Source organism: Sceloporus undulatus, chromosome 4, assembly GCF_019175285.1.
Source record: "Sceloporus undulatus isolate JIND9_A2432 ecotype Alabama chromosome 4, SceUnd_v1.1, whole genome shotgun sequence".
Taxonomy (NCBI): domain Eukaryota; kingdom Metazoa; phylum Chordata; class Lepidosauria; order Squamata; family Phrynosomatidae; genus Sceloporus; species Sceloporus undulatus.
Window position 1 is genome coordinate 159,511,221 of NC_056525.1, and position 15,664 is coordinate 159,526,884.

Below are 15,664 nucleotides of genomic sequence, written 5' to 3' on the forward strand. Positions count from 1 at the left end.
TATGACGTGTCTACCTATGTATGGGAGAACTGCTACTTACAAATGATAATTTCAGCTGATTTTTTTAAAAGAAAAAAGTTTCAAAGATATAAAATGAGTAGCCTGTGTGCAGTGCTTTTTCTTTCCCACCGTCCTTCTTCAAAGTGGGTTTACCAGACAGCAGCAAATTTGAGAGCTTTTCCTGGATGATGTAGTATTCATCCATCATTAGAGTTCTGTCATGCTGATGATGCATTAATGTAATACATCATCTGACTGCCGTCACTCCTATGATAGATGGTTCACTAAAACAGTTCAAGCTGGCAGGAGCTCATTGTGGGGATTCAGCAACTTTGACTGCATCGTTTAAAAAGGGATTACAGTTTCCTTTCTTTTACTACCTCAAAAATGGAAAGGGAAGATTTGAAAAACCGTATTGCGAGATGGGGCGGTTCTGTAGTTTCATCTCAATTTTGGAGCAAGGGGGATTTTGTTTAGGAGCACTATAAGTAAGAGCCATAATTTGCCAGAGTTCATGATGCAATGGCCCGCTAAGAAGAAACTATTTGATGAAGGGTAAGCAGTTTCGGCAGACGTGGAACATGATAGTATGCACAATACAGAGGACTAATTGACAAATGAAGGTAGAAAGTGAAGATTTGGTAGTGTAAAAAATGGCAGGGTTACTTTTTAAAAATTTGATATACCACCCCCCACTGTTCTTAACACATTAGAAAGGATCAGTGATTATTATATGCTTCAGCACCAGCAAAATCTTGCAGGCAAAACACTAAAGAGGAAAAAGAGAACTCAGTTTTACAATATGACACTGAAAAGGATTCATTAAAATAATATTTTTTTTAAAAAATGATAAGAATATACCAAATATAAGAGAGGCTGTGATTCTAAGCATGCAAATGTAATAGTATGAATGTAGGTTTGATACTACGAACAATGATTCACAATTACTTTATTCTTGCATGAACTAATTACTATCATTTTATCCTCATTGAGGGACAAACCAAACATTATTATACAGTATCCTCTTGTGTGGGAGTGTCCCAAAGTGTTCTGGAGGATTTTTTTTCTATATGGAAAAAATGTGAAAAAACAAATTTCTTTACTTGCATCCCAGATAATTTTATGTTCCATCCCTTCTGCATTATTAATCTTAAAGTAATATTTTAATTCTTCTTTGATTTTATTTGCTATATTTTCTTTGTTCTACAAACTGTTATTTAGTCTCCAAATGAATTCTTGCTTTTTCTATAAGATTTTTAGTGCAACTGGGTTATTTTCAAAGGTTGGTTTTGTCAAAATATCCATTGATTGAATGGTAGGTAAAAGTGTTGTGGACTTCAGAGAAAAATGTATTATTGCATGTTTGCTGGTATTTATATCTCCATACATTAGCCATGTTATGTTCTTTCATTATTATTTTTTTGGGGGGGTAATTTACTTTAATTTTCCCTGCTGGCTTTACCTGCATTTGAAGCTCTATCCAGTTCTAGTTGGATGACTGCACTAAAATTTCCTAGTAGTAAAATATTACTATAATCTATCTTTTTAATTATTTATTTATTTGTGTTAAGTATTTATCTCTATTTCCAAGTGGTGTATATATTCCAACAGCTAATAAGGTTAGTGTCTTATGTTTTACTTCTACAGCTAAATATGAAACTTCTTTGTCTCTGAATATTTCTTTAGAGTCATATTTTTTGTTTACGTATATTGCCACTCCTTACTTTTTCTTTTCCACAGTTGAACTATAACAATTTCCTAATTTTGGATTCCTTATATATTTGATTTTCTTTATTTCTTAACCTAATTTCTTGAATAGAAATTATATCCCCTTTAAGCTTTTCTAATTGATGAAATATTATATTTCTTTTATATTTTGAGTTTATTAATTTGCCATTCCAGGATATTACATTTATTGCCATGATTTTCTTTCTTCTCAAATTGTATTTATTTATTTATTTTTGTTTCTATTGACCCTGTAGAGGAAATATCCAAGACTCCCTATCCTTATTTCACTGCTCTGTTCAGGTCCTGCAAATTCATACCTGTGACCTCTTTTATAAAGTCTATCAATCTAGCATGCAGCCTTCCCCTCTTTCTGCTTCCCTCCACCTTTCCTAGCATTATTGTCTTTGCCAATGAGTCATACCTTCTCATGATGTGGCCAAAGTGTGACAACCTCAACTTGAACTTTTTGGCTTCCAGGGAGATTTCAGGCTTGATCTGTTCAAGGGCCCATTTGTTTCTTTCTTTGTTTGGCTGTCCATGGTATCCTCAGCACTCTTCTCCAGCACCACATCTCAAATGAATTGATTTTCTTCTTATCTCCATTCTTTACTGTCCAGCTTTCTTATCTGTACCTGCTAATGGGGAATGCAATGACATGTACGATTCTAACTTTAGTGCCCAGTTGTGTATCTTTACTTTGTAGGATCTTTTCTAGTTCTTTCCTAGCTGCCCTTCCCATTCCTAGTCTTCTAACCTCTTGACTGCAGTCTCTTTCTTGAATGATGTTTGAACCAAGATATGGGAATTCTTTTACTATTTCAATTTCCTAATTATCTGGGTTGAATGTATGTAGGTCCTCCATAGTCATTATTTTTGTTTCCTTTATGGTTAGCACTAAGCCTGGCTTTGCACTTTCTTCTTTGATCTTCCTTAGTAATTGTATCAAATGCATGGCCATAGATTATGTTTATGGGCTGGTAAATGCAAAAATATGTGGTTAACCAAATATCCAAACTGTCTCAAAGAAGTTGAGAAAGGTGTTTGGTTGCATAGTCCATACACTGCTTTGATATGTGGTTTGTCACTGACAGGTCTCTCAGTGTTGGTGATGGGAGGTTAGAGAAACATGTATGACAAACATGTCTTGATAATACATATAGTGGGATTTCTCTGTCTCACATTATCCTTCATGTTCAGTAGACACAGGTGAAGGGAAGCATCAAAAGCATTTTTAAATAAAAATGGAAGACATGGACAAAGCAAGAAGATACATTACAACTCAAATAGTCATAGCTGGGTCATTTTTTGACTGAATATTTATGCCATTGCTGATTACCATTCTCTCACATTTGGGTACCTGTCAACATCACTTTGGAGCTGTTTACTAATGTGTGTTTCTTGGCTGAAGAAAGAGAGAGAATGCACAAAGCAGACTTTAAAGAAATTAGATAGGAATAAACATAAAATGCCAAATCAGACTTGTAAGCATAATCACCCAAGTTCTTTCCCATGATAGCTTTTTCATTCCTATAAAGAATCTGCAGCCACCGCAAGCTTTTGAAGTGGTGTTTGTTTTATGGTTATAATCCAAAAGAGCATAAAAATAATTTGAAAGCCTTTGCGGGTAGGTAAAGGATCAGCAGTGGTAGTCAACAAATAATTGCAGCAAAACTACAACATAAAAGCTGCATTTTAAACACTACTTTGTGGGAAACTGCAAATTCAGCAATTTGCACATACACATTTAAACTCTGACTGCTTCCTGTAGGAAAGATACTATCAGCAGAAAAGATGTGGGAAGAGATGCTTACCTCTTTCCCATCAGTGGTTTTCTTCTGCTGCACCCTCCTTTGTGTGTAACTTTTCCTTACGCCTCAGCCTATGTCCTGAAAAACTAAGACCCACATATCATAGTCCACAGAAGGAGAAACTGTGAAAGTGCACATTATCTATGCTTTTCTCCAAGAGTTTCCAGCCCTTGAAGAAAACTGAAGATGGACAATATACTACTTTTGCCATGAGAAGGTTGTCCTTGTAGAAAAAGAAAAGAAAAACTTAGAGCATGGGAAAGGAGTGCTCTTGAGTTTTATTTCACATAGACTGAGATTTGTTTGAACATAGTTATATATCCTGTGGAAAGTACCAATACTGGATGGTGCACAGTTCAAAGAGTGTTTGAATCCTTCTCCTTTACTAAGCCTTATCATATTTTTGAATGAATCATGTCATCTCATGATATGTCAAAAATATGGCAGCTTCATTTCAGTCATCTTCACTTCTCATTCAAAGTTGATTTATTCATTTTAACTTGGACTTCCGGGAAAGATGGCGGAGTAACAAGTCGTTTGTAACAGCAGCGGGTTACAAACGATCCTACTTGCAAGCTGATTAGCTCCAAAACCGAAAATAATAGAAGATAAGAAGAGCTAGAGATCACCCCGAGGTACGGGAATCCGGACGGGTCCAAAGGGGTCCCCTGAAGAGGAGATTCCAACCGATCCCTTCTCATAGGAGAAGGGCGAAGTCGGAATCCTGGGGACGAGGACGACCGCGGCTGCAAGATAAAGGGCTACCACGGTAGCAACCTCTGCCGGACAGCCTAAATTGCTCTCGGAAATACAACTGAAGAGATTGGGAAAGGGGGAGAAGAAAGATCCTTACTTGAATAACCCATCGGAGGAAGAGAGTGAATAGGGAGGAGGTAAAGGATAAGGAAGAAGGAGATAAAACGGAGGCAGCGCTGTGAGGGAGAAGCAACAGTCAATTGAGGAATCGCATGTTAAAGATGAAATAAAAAGAAAGGAGTTGAAGGTGATACACAAACACCCCCCCAAGAGTGAAGAGGAAGGAGAATGCAGACTGTTGTAAAGAGAAAGGGTGACGGAAAGCGGATGGTGGGTTAGCAAGAGGAGTACGAAGAAAGCCGTGTCGGACTAGGGGAGAAACAGACGGAGAGAGGAGCGGACCAGGAGGAAAAATAGACGGAGAGAGGGCTGCGGACCAGGAGGAGAAGTAGACGATAAGAGAGCTACGGACCAGGAGGAGAAGCAGACGGGAAAGAGGCGGCGGACCAGGAAGAGAAGCAGACGGAAAGAGGGCTGCGGTCCAGGAGGAGAAGCAGATGGAAAGCAGGCAACAGACCGGGAGGAGAGAGATCGACTAGGGGAGAGACGGGAAGGATCAAGAGCCAGCGGTTTGAAAGAAAGAAAGAAGAAGCCGCCCGTTGGGAAGAACACGGAAGAGAGGGAGAGGAGAAGTGTCTGGGGAGAAAAGAACTTTAGGAGAGAATCAGTAAATGAGTAAGGACTAAAACAGTTAAAAGGGTAGGCTGAAATATTTACTTACTGGGAGTAAAGCCTCTTGGCGTTTTCAAGGCCAACTCGCACATGGTAGGGCGGAAATGCTTTAAGGGAATACAGGAAATGAGTAAAGGGAAGTGACGTAAGGGCGGAAAGTAGACAAGAGGTATCAAGAAGAACAAGGAAGGAGAAAAGGAGTGTTATAGAGGCACCTAGCGGTGGGTGGTGTTACTGCATTTATAGATAATTGTATTTTGGAACATACCTTTTAATCCTCCTGCCCAACTGTATTAATTGTTTTGACAAATTGTTTTGGTGCTCTATCTCTTTATACTTTTCCATGTCTATGTAAGTAGAGTAAAGAGAGTAAAGGATAGAGGGAAGATATCAGACAGAGAAATTGAAAAATAAGAGAAGTGGAATTATAAGGTGTTAAAGAGCATAAGTAAAATAAGATAAAGCTTCCTCGGTGCTGGAATATTAAGATAGAAGGAGGGATTAGAAGTGAAAAATAGAACATTGTAGGGTAGCTAATATTTTAAACATATAAGAATAAAGGGAAAAAAAAAAACATTATGTACCCCACTACTACAATGACTACAAGAAAGATGGTGCAAATGTCGGAATCAAAACAAGGTATACCAAGAAGATCATCAATAGAATTAAAAATGGACCCCAATGTTAAAGTGATGGAGATGTTACAGAGAATGGAAGAAAATATGATAAAAAGTGAAAGAAACATTAAGCAGGAAATTAAAGAATCCCGAAATGAATTACGGAAGGACTTTAAAAAGGAAATAGATGAACTGAAAGGTACAATGAGAGGAATTACCGAAGAAGTAAAGGAAGCTAAAGGGAAAATTAAAGAATTGGAGACTAGGACAACAGAGATGGAGAAGACAACGAAAAAAATAATACAAGCCCAAGAACAAGAAAGAGACATGAATAGATTGAAAGAAGCAAGAGATAGGAAAAAATGTATTAAAATAAGAGGGCTAAAGGAACAAGTTGGGGAAGACTTATATGGAAGAATCATTCCGCTGCTTGCAGAGTTGGTTGAAACGCCACAGGACTATATGGACATGGAAATTGATAAAATATTTCGAATTAATTCGAGCATAGCTAGAAACAGGAGCCTACCAAGAGACATAGTGGTTTATCTATCGAGGGAAAGAATAAAGGATAATATAATACAGGCAAGTTACGAAAAGAAGATATGTGTGGATGGGGAGGAGCTTAAAATTTTCAAAGATGTACCGTCAGATATATTGAGAAGGAGAAGAGATTATGGAACATTGACGAAAATGTTACAGATGAAACAGGTGAGATATCGGTGGGAACCAATTGAAGGGGTGTCTTTCAGCTGGAGACAAAAACAGTACAAGATCGACACAATTGACAAGGCCAGAAGATTCTACAATAGATGGTTTAAGGAGGAAGAAGAAAAGAATAGAGAACAAGAGGAAGAGAGGAAAGGAACACAAGGGAAAAGAGAGGAAAAGTATTCAGGGAAAGAGGAAGTAAGGTCGGTACCAGCGGAAGTAGTAAGTAAAACAAATGAGGAGGAATCGATTCCTGGTGCTGTGGGAGGATATGACTTAAACCCAGAACGAGAAGAATTAAGTGACGGAGAGGAAGAAGAAGAGGACCGAGTGAAAGAAGACTAGAGTAATTAAAATAAATAACCAAATCAAACAAAATGAAATTCTTCTCATGGAACATCAAGGGTATGAACACAGCTTATAAGAGAAGAAGAATATTCCATATCCTAGAAAAAGAAAAGGCCGAAGTAATCAGTATCCAAGAAACAAGAATTCGGAAACATGAGGAAAAGTATTTAAAAAATCCGAAACTAGGACAATTCTTTATTAGTGCGGGGAAAAAAAAGAAAAATGGAGTAGCAATTTATGTAAAAAGTCAAATCCCTGCAAAGGAAATAATAAATGACTCAGAGGGAAGATTTGTGGGAATTGAGATGATGGTGAATAATAATAAAACTTTAGTGCTCGGAGTATATGGCCCTTTACAAGGAAAGAGTTTGTTTTATAAGAAATTACTTAAACTAATACAAATGTTGAGCTATGAATATTTTATATTAATGGGAGATTGGAATGGGGTATTAAATCCACAGATGGATAGACAATCGAAGAAAAAAATTCAAGAGAGGCAGGGGAAACTTCCACAAAAATTTTTTGAAATGCAGGATACACTGTCGATTACAGACCCATGGAGACATAAATTCCCTCAAAAAAAAGACTATACTTTCTTTTCGATGCCACATATCTCAGCATCTAGAATAGATATGTTTTTTGTATCAAAGGCTATGATTAAAGATATAAAAGATGTTGAGATAAAAACAAAAAAAGCATCAGATCATAATCCAATTTATCTAGAAATTAAAACAATAAGAAAAGAATTCAATTGGAAAATGAATGAGAACATGTTTAAAAATAAGCAAGTAAAAGAACAAGTTAAAGAGCATTTGAAGTACTATTTCAAAGAAAACATGAATCCTGATTTAAAAATGATAACGATATGGGAGGCCTCAAAGGCAGTTTTGCGAGGACTTTTAATGAAGATAGGATCTGAGAGGAAAAATAAACAAAGAAAGGAAATTCAAGAGATATCAGATAAAATACAGAAGAAAGAGACAGAATTGATGACAAACAATCATAAAGGAAGAAAGAAAATAGTTAAGGAATTGGCCTTGTTAAGAAAAGAATTAGACAGTAAATTAACTGAGGAAGTAAGCAAAAAACTGAAATATACTAAACAGAAATTCTTTGAAGGTGGAAATAAAGTGGGGAAAATATTGGCGTATAAAGTCAGGAAGAAGAAAGAAAGTAATGTAATTATGGAAATACAAGAGGGAGAAAAGAGATATACGGAAAATCATAAGATTCAAAATGTATTCTGTAAATTTTTTAGTTCACTATATAGAGATACAACGAATTCAAAAGAGTATAGAGAAGAAATAAATAAATATTTAGAGAAGGTCCAAAAATGGGATTTAACGAAGGAAGAGAAAGAGAAATTAAACGGAGAAATTACAAAAATAGAAATTCAGCAGGCAATAGCCAGAGGGAAAAGTGGGAAAGCTCCAGGACCTGACGGGTTCACGATAGGATATTACAAAACTTTTCAGGATATTCTGTTGGACCCACTAGCGCTAACATTCAACGCAATTCTAAAAGAAGGGATACCTCCAACGTGGAGAGAGGCAAATATTATTTTGATAGGGAAAGAAGGGAAAGATAAATTACTACCACAGAATTACAGGCCAATTTCACTCTTAAATAGTGATTATAAAATCTTTACAAGCATATTGGCAGAGAGGTTGAAGAAGTTTATGGTTAAGTGGATCCATAAAGATCAATGTGGCTTCCTCCCGAAAAGGCATGCGAAACAACATATTAGAAGGGTGGTAAATTTAATCGAGTATTATGATAAACAACCAGGGAAGGAATTAGCAATGTTAAGTTTAGACGCTGAAAAAGCTTTTGACAATTTGAAGTGGGAATTCATATTTGGACTATTAGATAAATTGGAGATAGGTAAAAATTACTCAAATTGGATAAAACAACTATATCAAGAACAAAAAGCAAGAATTATAATTAATGGATCTAGAACTAACAGCGTGAAAATAAATAAGGGCACAAGACAAGGGTGTCCTTTATCTCCGTTGTTATTTATACTCTGTTTGGAAATACTATGTAAAAGAATAAGAGAAGACCCACAGGTTAAAGGAAATAAGATAAAAGGGGAGGAAACAAAATTATGTGCATATGCAGATGATTTATTGATTATTGCGGAAAACCCAATGATTAGCTTACCCCGAGTCTTAAAAATTATTGAAGAATACGGTTCCCTAGCAGGGATGAAAATAAATAGAGACAAATCATCTATGCTCGTTTTAAACATGACAGAAATAAGGAAACAATCATTAAGAGAGGAAACAAAAATCGAAATACAAAAGAAAATAAAATACCTTGGAATATGTTTGACTAAAAAAACCTCAGAATTATTTGATAACAATTATAAAAAGACATGGAATGAAATTAAAACCAAATTAATAAAATGGCAAGATTTACACTTATCATTACTGGGAAAAATTTCGATAATAAAGATGAACATCTTACCCAAAATAATGTACCTCTTTCAAAACCTCCCTATAATCTTGAAGGATCAAATTTTCAATCAGTGGAAGAAAGATATTGTAAAATTTATATGGGCGGGCAGGAAACCTAGGATAAAATGGAAGGTATTAATTGATTTGAAGGAGAGAGGAGGTTTTGCATTGCCAGATTTTAAAATATATTATGAGGCCAATTGTCTGGATTGGCTGAGAGAATGGATGAATTTAGAAAATGGAAATTTATTGAGTCTGGAGGGCTTTAATAACAGATACGGCTGGCATGCATATATGTGGTACGGGAAGATAGAACAGAATAAACAATTCAATGACCATATCTTACGAAGATCATTATTCAGAATTTGGAAGAAATATAAGAATAAGCTATATAGTAGATTACCTCTATGGACATCTCCCCATGAAGCTTTTATGGACAAAGGAAAGTTAACTGGTAAGGACTGGCTCAAATATAAGGATATACTTAAAATAGAGAACAGAGAATTGAGAATTAAAAATCGAGATGAGTTAAATAAACAGGGAATAAATTTAAGTTGGTTTCAGTATTTACAATTAAATTCAAGATATCAAAAAGACAGGAGCCAGGTAGGGATAACCTCAGAGAAAAACGAAATGGATGTGATCATGGAAAAAGGGAACAAAGGGATAATATCAAGATTATACAAAATGTGTGTAAAATTAGAATGTGTAGAAGAAACGATAAAAGGATGTATGGTGGAGTGGGCGAAGAATGTAAACAGAAATATTCAATTAGAAAGATGGGAGAGGGCGTGGGGAAGAGATCTGAGTTTTACGTGCTGCTCTGACTTAAAAGAAAATTTCTTAAAAATGATGCATAGATGGCATATTCCTCCTGTAAGATGGGCAAAGATGGTAAAAGGAAGTTCGGATGTATGTTGGAGATGCAATAGCCATTACGGTTCTTACTACCACATGTGGTGGACATGCCCTGTAGTGAAGAAATTCTGGGAAAAGGTACAGGAAATAATTAAAGAGATTTATCAAATACATATAAGATTAGAACCGGAAATAATACTGTTGAATATGATTGATGATAACGCATTAAGAAAATATAAAAAAGTACTATTATACTTAATAACAACAGCCAGGATTATAGTGGCAAAGAATTGGAAAAAGTGGGGTGATATAGATATAGATGAATGGCTATTGAAGGCATTAGAGGCTATGGAAATGGACACACTAACTACGTGGCTAAAAGATGGAGGAAGCGAAGAAAATTCAAATGAAGAAATGTGGAAATTATTAGTGTCGTTCTGCAAAAGAAGGTGGTCGGAGTAAACCTAAAGATATTCCATAATATAAATACAGAAGTGGGGACAATAATAATAATTTAAGAGATAGGAGGATAGATTTAAGGCGATTTCTTTTTTATTATATACATATGATTAAGACAAGCAAGATATAAGGAAGATATGGGAACACAGACTGTATATTTAATTAAGGACAAAAGTAGATGTCATAGTGAGATGGGTGAAATTGTATATACAGGTATAGAGGAAAATTTTTAGGTCAATTGCTGTTTAAGATGAAGAGGTGGAAACAGACATATAAGAGCATCTAAGATCAGAATGAAAGATCAAGGAAGTCGAAAAAAAAAAAAAGTTGATTTATTCATCAGTCTATAATACCTGTAGAACTCTTCTCTAGCACCACCTGAAAGGAGTTGATTTTCTTCCAGAATTTCCTTTGTCATCCAGAATTTACCCCCATGCTTGTTGGTCAGTATCATTATTCCCATATTGCAGATGAGAGACGGAGTTTTGAGATGCCATAGCTGATTAGGTTGTGACTTTCACATGGTTACTGAAATATTGCAGAAAAGGAAATCAAACTCTTTGTAATAACAGATTAAAAGTTCAACTCATACTATTTGGTAAATTTCATGACCACACACAATTAGTGTACTTACTTAAGCAGTATAAAGTTCTTGGATTCTTTCCCATCATTATAGCATTGAGATTTGTATTAAAAAAATGTTCCTTTTACTTAAATCTAGAAAGGCTACATTACATAATGGGTTGCTCTGATGGAAGCAGGCTTCCTGACTTCAGCTAGTTTTTCAGGATTTCTTCATTCGATCTCCTAGGCGGGTCTGGCAATGTCAAGCAAAATTGCTTGAAGAGTAAGGACATGTCTACACTGAAAGGAATACCCATCTTCCCTTGGTATTATCCTGATCTGGAGTGATCATGGGCTTCTCAACACACGCCAAGGTGAGTTTGGGAGAACTGTCCACATACTACTCTTTTTTAAAACACACCCAAGTCACATAAATCATAGTATGACTGGCCATATGGCTGTGGCCACTCTAGGGATCCCCCCCTCCATCCTCTATACATGCAAATGTATGTATTTCTGAACTCCTATAGAGTCATGTCACACATCTGTGTGAATATCTCAATTTCTGTTCAAACCCAGGAAAATCCTTGCTTTATTTCTCTGGATTAAATCCCTAAAGTGATGAAACGGGCTACATCTGAACATCCCAGTCATGTTTTGTTTGGACAGCTCATTGTAAAAACTAGGTGACACCATTTTACTTGGCATGTGTAGACACATCCTAAGTCATTAGACTGGCTTACCTCCCCCCTTCATCTCATTTTCCCCCTAGGATGTCTTGGCCTGCTTTTAGGGAGTTGGTTCCTATGGCCACACCTTTGTCCATCTACTTCTTATTTCTTGTGTGGAATATCTTGCAGGTGAATAGTATCCCATCATCTCCTGCATAGTGGATGCCTGTGCCCACCACCACTTGGCTGCCTGTCCCTGCTTCATACAGTGACTTTCTTCTGCTCCTTACACTGACTTTTGTTGGACCTGGGGAAAAAAGATAAAAGATAAAAAGAATCCATTACTTCTGTGTACACAAATTAAGACTTTGTTTCTCAAAAAAAAAATTATCTCCTTTGTGGGCACAAATTTAGAATGTACCATACCCGAGTCATGACTATACTCATGTTGAAAATATACCAGTATTTGTACACAGAGTAACAGTAAACAGCATATGGTAGCTGGAATGGCATTTTGTAGAAACACACTAAAAATAAGAACTGGTGACACACAGGGAATATTAGCCACTGTAGAGGTCAAGAAAAATAAAACCTACTGTTCTCTTTCTGAAACTGATTACCAATTGATCACACTTCAAAGAAAATTTTATACTATAATGAACCAAACATGATCCATTCCCCTGCTTTGGAACAAAAGTATTTCTTTTTTATTCACTCCTTTAGAACTTAAACAGATCAGAGTAGCAATTAACACCTGCAAAGTACGGCTGCTCCCATAAACAGAAAAACGCCATTGTTTTTCAGGTGCAGCTTTATGGTCAGAATGATGATGACAATATCCTTTATGTCAGTTTTTTTTTAAAAAAAAAGAACCACCCAACTAGTAAATGCCTTTGGGGCAATTTTTAGATACAAAACCAAACACACACACACAGAAACAATTGAAATAGCAAAATCAAAGAACTGAGCCAAGTAATACTGAAACATTTGGGTTTGACTCCCAGTAATAAAACTTTAAACATCAAAACAGAAATCAGAATCAAAAACTGAATGGCTCTAGTCAGCCTCTCTATGGCCCGTTACAGACAGGCCTAAAAGTGCACGCTCCGTGCATGCTAGGGTTAGAAAGGGGCGTCCTTTCCGGACGCCATTACTACGTCATGACCGTGCCACCTCTAAATGGGGTGGCGCGGTTGTGACATAGTGGGGCCACGTGAGGGCGCCTAGTGCGCCCTTTCCATAGCCCCAGAAGAAGCTCCATTTCAGAGCTCCTTCCAGGTTTGCGTCGCTGGGCACAGCCTTTAGATAGCTGTGCCCAGTGATGCAGAGGAGAAAGGGGCCAAGTGGCCCCTTTCTCCTCCTCCCCGCCACCGCGGGGTGTCCTTGGGGCTTGAAGCCCCAAGGACACCCCTTTCCAGGCCTCAGGGAAGCAGCCTTTTGCCGCTTTCCCGCAGCCTGGAAAGCGGCGGATCGGGGCCTCAGCGGCTGCTGCTCTGGCCGCTGAGGCCCCGATCTGGTGAGGAAAGGGGCGGGTGCAGGCCGCCACTTTTCGACGGTCTGTAACGCGCCTATGTTAGTTAGTATTTAAATGTCACTAGTGAAGGTGTCTGGTGGATCTTCATGGGATGACTTTACACAATCTAGTGGGGAACCAGAGAATGCCCCAGACAATCTCCTTATGTTTGCATACTACTTGATTCCCTCCAATAAACTTTTGGCTTGTTGCTATATCCCCTGCACACTGAGAAAAATGGCACAACCAATGGAATTAGCCCACCAGATACAACAGCATCTCCGGATTCCTCCTGCATCTTTTCAAGAATGGGATAACATCTGCCTTTTTAAACTTGCATCCCATGGGAGCAAAGCCAGTGTGATAAACTCCCAAGTGTTTCTGAATTCAATGGGACTTACTTCCAAGTAAGCATTCACAGGCCTTAAAAACAAAGGCAGGAACAGATGAAAGTAAAAACTCATGCCTAAATAGTGAACTCTGATTTCTTAAATTATGATGCCTAGTTTATGGTAGGGGATAACTGGGCCTCACCTCCAGCAAGAAAAAAAAATAGCATGTTCCTAGCAAGCCAGCTACTTCTAGGAAAGATTTGGACACACACTGGTGATTTGTGGACCAGTTGCTAGCAGGCCACACCATCACTTTCATTGGTAACAGGAAGTGGCATTTGAGTCCACCAGAAATCTTTTGTGTTGCTTTCTAACTGCTTCTGGGGAAATCTTTTGACTGTATCAAGTTGGAGTTCCCAGGAACAGCCTTCAGGTAAAAATGCTATGCCCAGGTGAAATTTTCAAACAAGCTTATTTTTGTAGGGGAAGAAAATCATTGGGGCAGGGGCAGTCCAGGAATGCTCTGCCCATGACCCACCAAAAATCATACATGGCTCAAGGGCCACATGATTCCCACACCTGTTCTATAAAGTCAAGGACCAGGACATAAAAGTGATGAAAATTATTTTCTCCTTTTGGCTCTAGGAAATGGTTTTACTGGTACAAATGGGGCCTGCAACAAAGTGTTTCAATGTGAAATGTTTCTGCTCATTTTCCTGGTCTATCCATTCTATTCTGTATCTCCAATGGCACCCTGACTCATTGACCAGATCATGTCCTCCCCTTTTGGTTCTTTTCCCCAACTTTTGTTTGTTTGTTTGTGTTTATTTGTGCCTATTATTCTCTCTCTCTCTCTCTCTCTCTGTGTGTGTGTGTGTGTGTGTGTGTTACTTTCTGTCCAAATAAGATAATGCACTTGGACACCTGTTGTTTATATATACAGGACAAACGTGCATGTCCTCCTTAGCTATCATAACTAAAAGCCATTGGCACTCTTACAAATTCAATGGGATATAGTCCCATAAATAGGCCTAAAAGAGATAGGAGTTTGTCTCCTTTTCCACTCCAACCTATACATATCCCACTCCAACTAATACATTTGCCACATTTTGTTATAATTTTGTTATCTCATAATAAGTGAGAAATTTAAGTAGTCATCACATTTGTCTCTATAACAGCCAGGCCAACCTATCCATGTCCTGTTCTTGGTGATGCTTTCATCTATGTCATAATGTGCAGGATGTCATCTCTATGGTGACAAAGACAGTGTAAAGGATGTGACCATAGGCTCTTAGGCTCAGTCTGGTGTCAGGAGGAATCTAGCAATGAACCTCAAGATGTCTTACCAGGTTTTCATAATTCCTGAGAAAAAGTGGAAGACTTCTCACACTCGAGTAAGGGGAAGCAGATAGATGAAGCCATGAGATGACATAGGACAAAAATGTACTTAATTATGGAATTCAACAAGTACAATAATAACTTTAAGGGAGACTGAGAAATCAGAAAAAGACTTGTTTGGGGGGAAGTGGAAATAGATGTAGAAAAAATCTGGATGAGGAATTTACAACTCAGCAAGAAAAGGTAGGGTTTGTTTGTCTGGCACAGTATAATATGCACAATATAAGTGATAATAAGGTATAATGTGCACTACTAATAACAGAGGTGGAAAGAAGAAAAATAATAATTTTAAGTAGCTGCATGAGAAGATTTGAGTTTTCGTGGTCCTCTAACTGGAAAGCTGTTAGAAGTAGACATTTTCAAAGTGATCATTTGAAACTAGTAAAAGTAGGAATGAGTTACTCATTACAAATAATAAAGAGAATTTTTTTAACCAGAGTCAGGGTTTTGTAGTTTGAGTGTTGGAACTGGACTCTAGAAAACAGAGTTCGAATCCTCGATCAGCTGTGGAAATCCACTGTGTGACTTTGGACAATTCAAGGAGAATCTAATGAATCCACATTTAAATAAGGTGTTTATATTTCGCCATGGATACAATAGACAAAGTTAAGTAACTGTCAACTGTCCTGTAAGAACTATGAATTCTCAAAGTTCTCTACAGATGTTTACCTGTATAAATGGAACAGAAGGAAGATGATACCCAGGCTAACTCC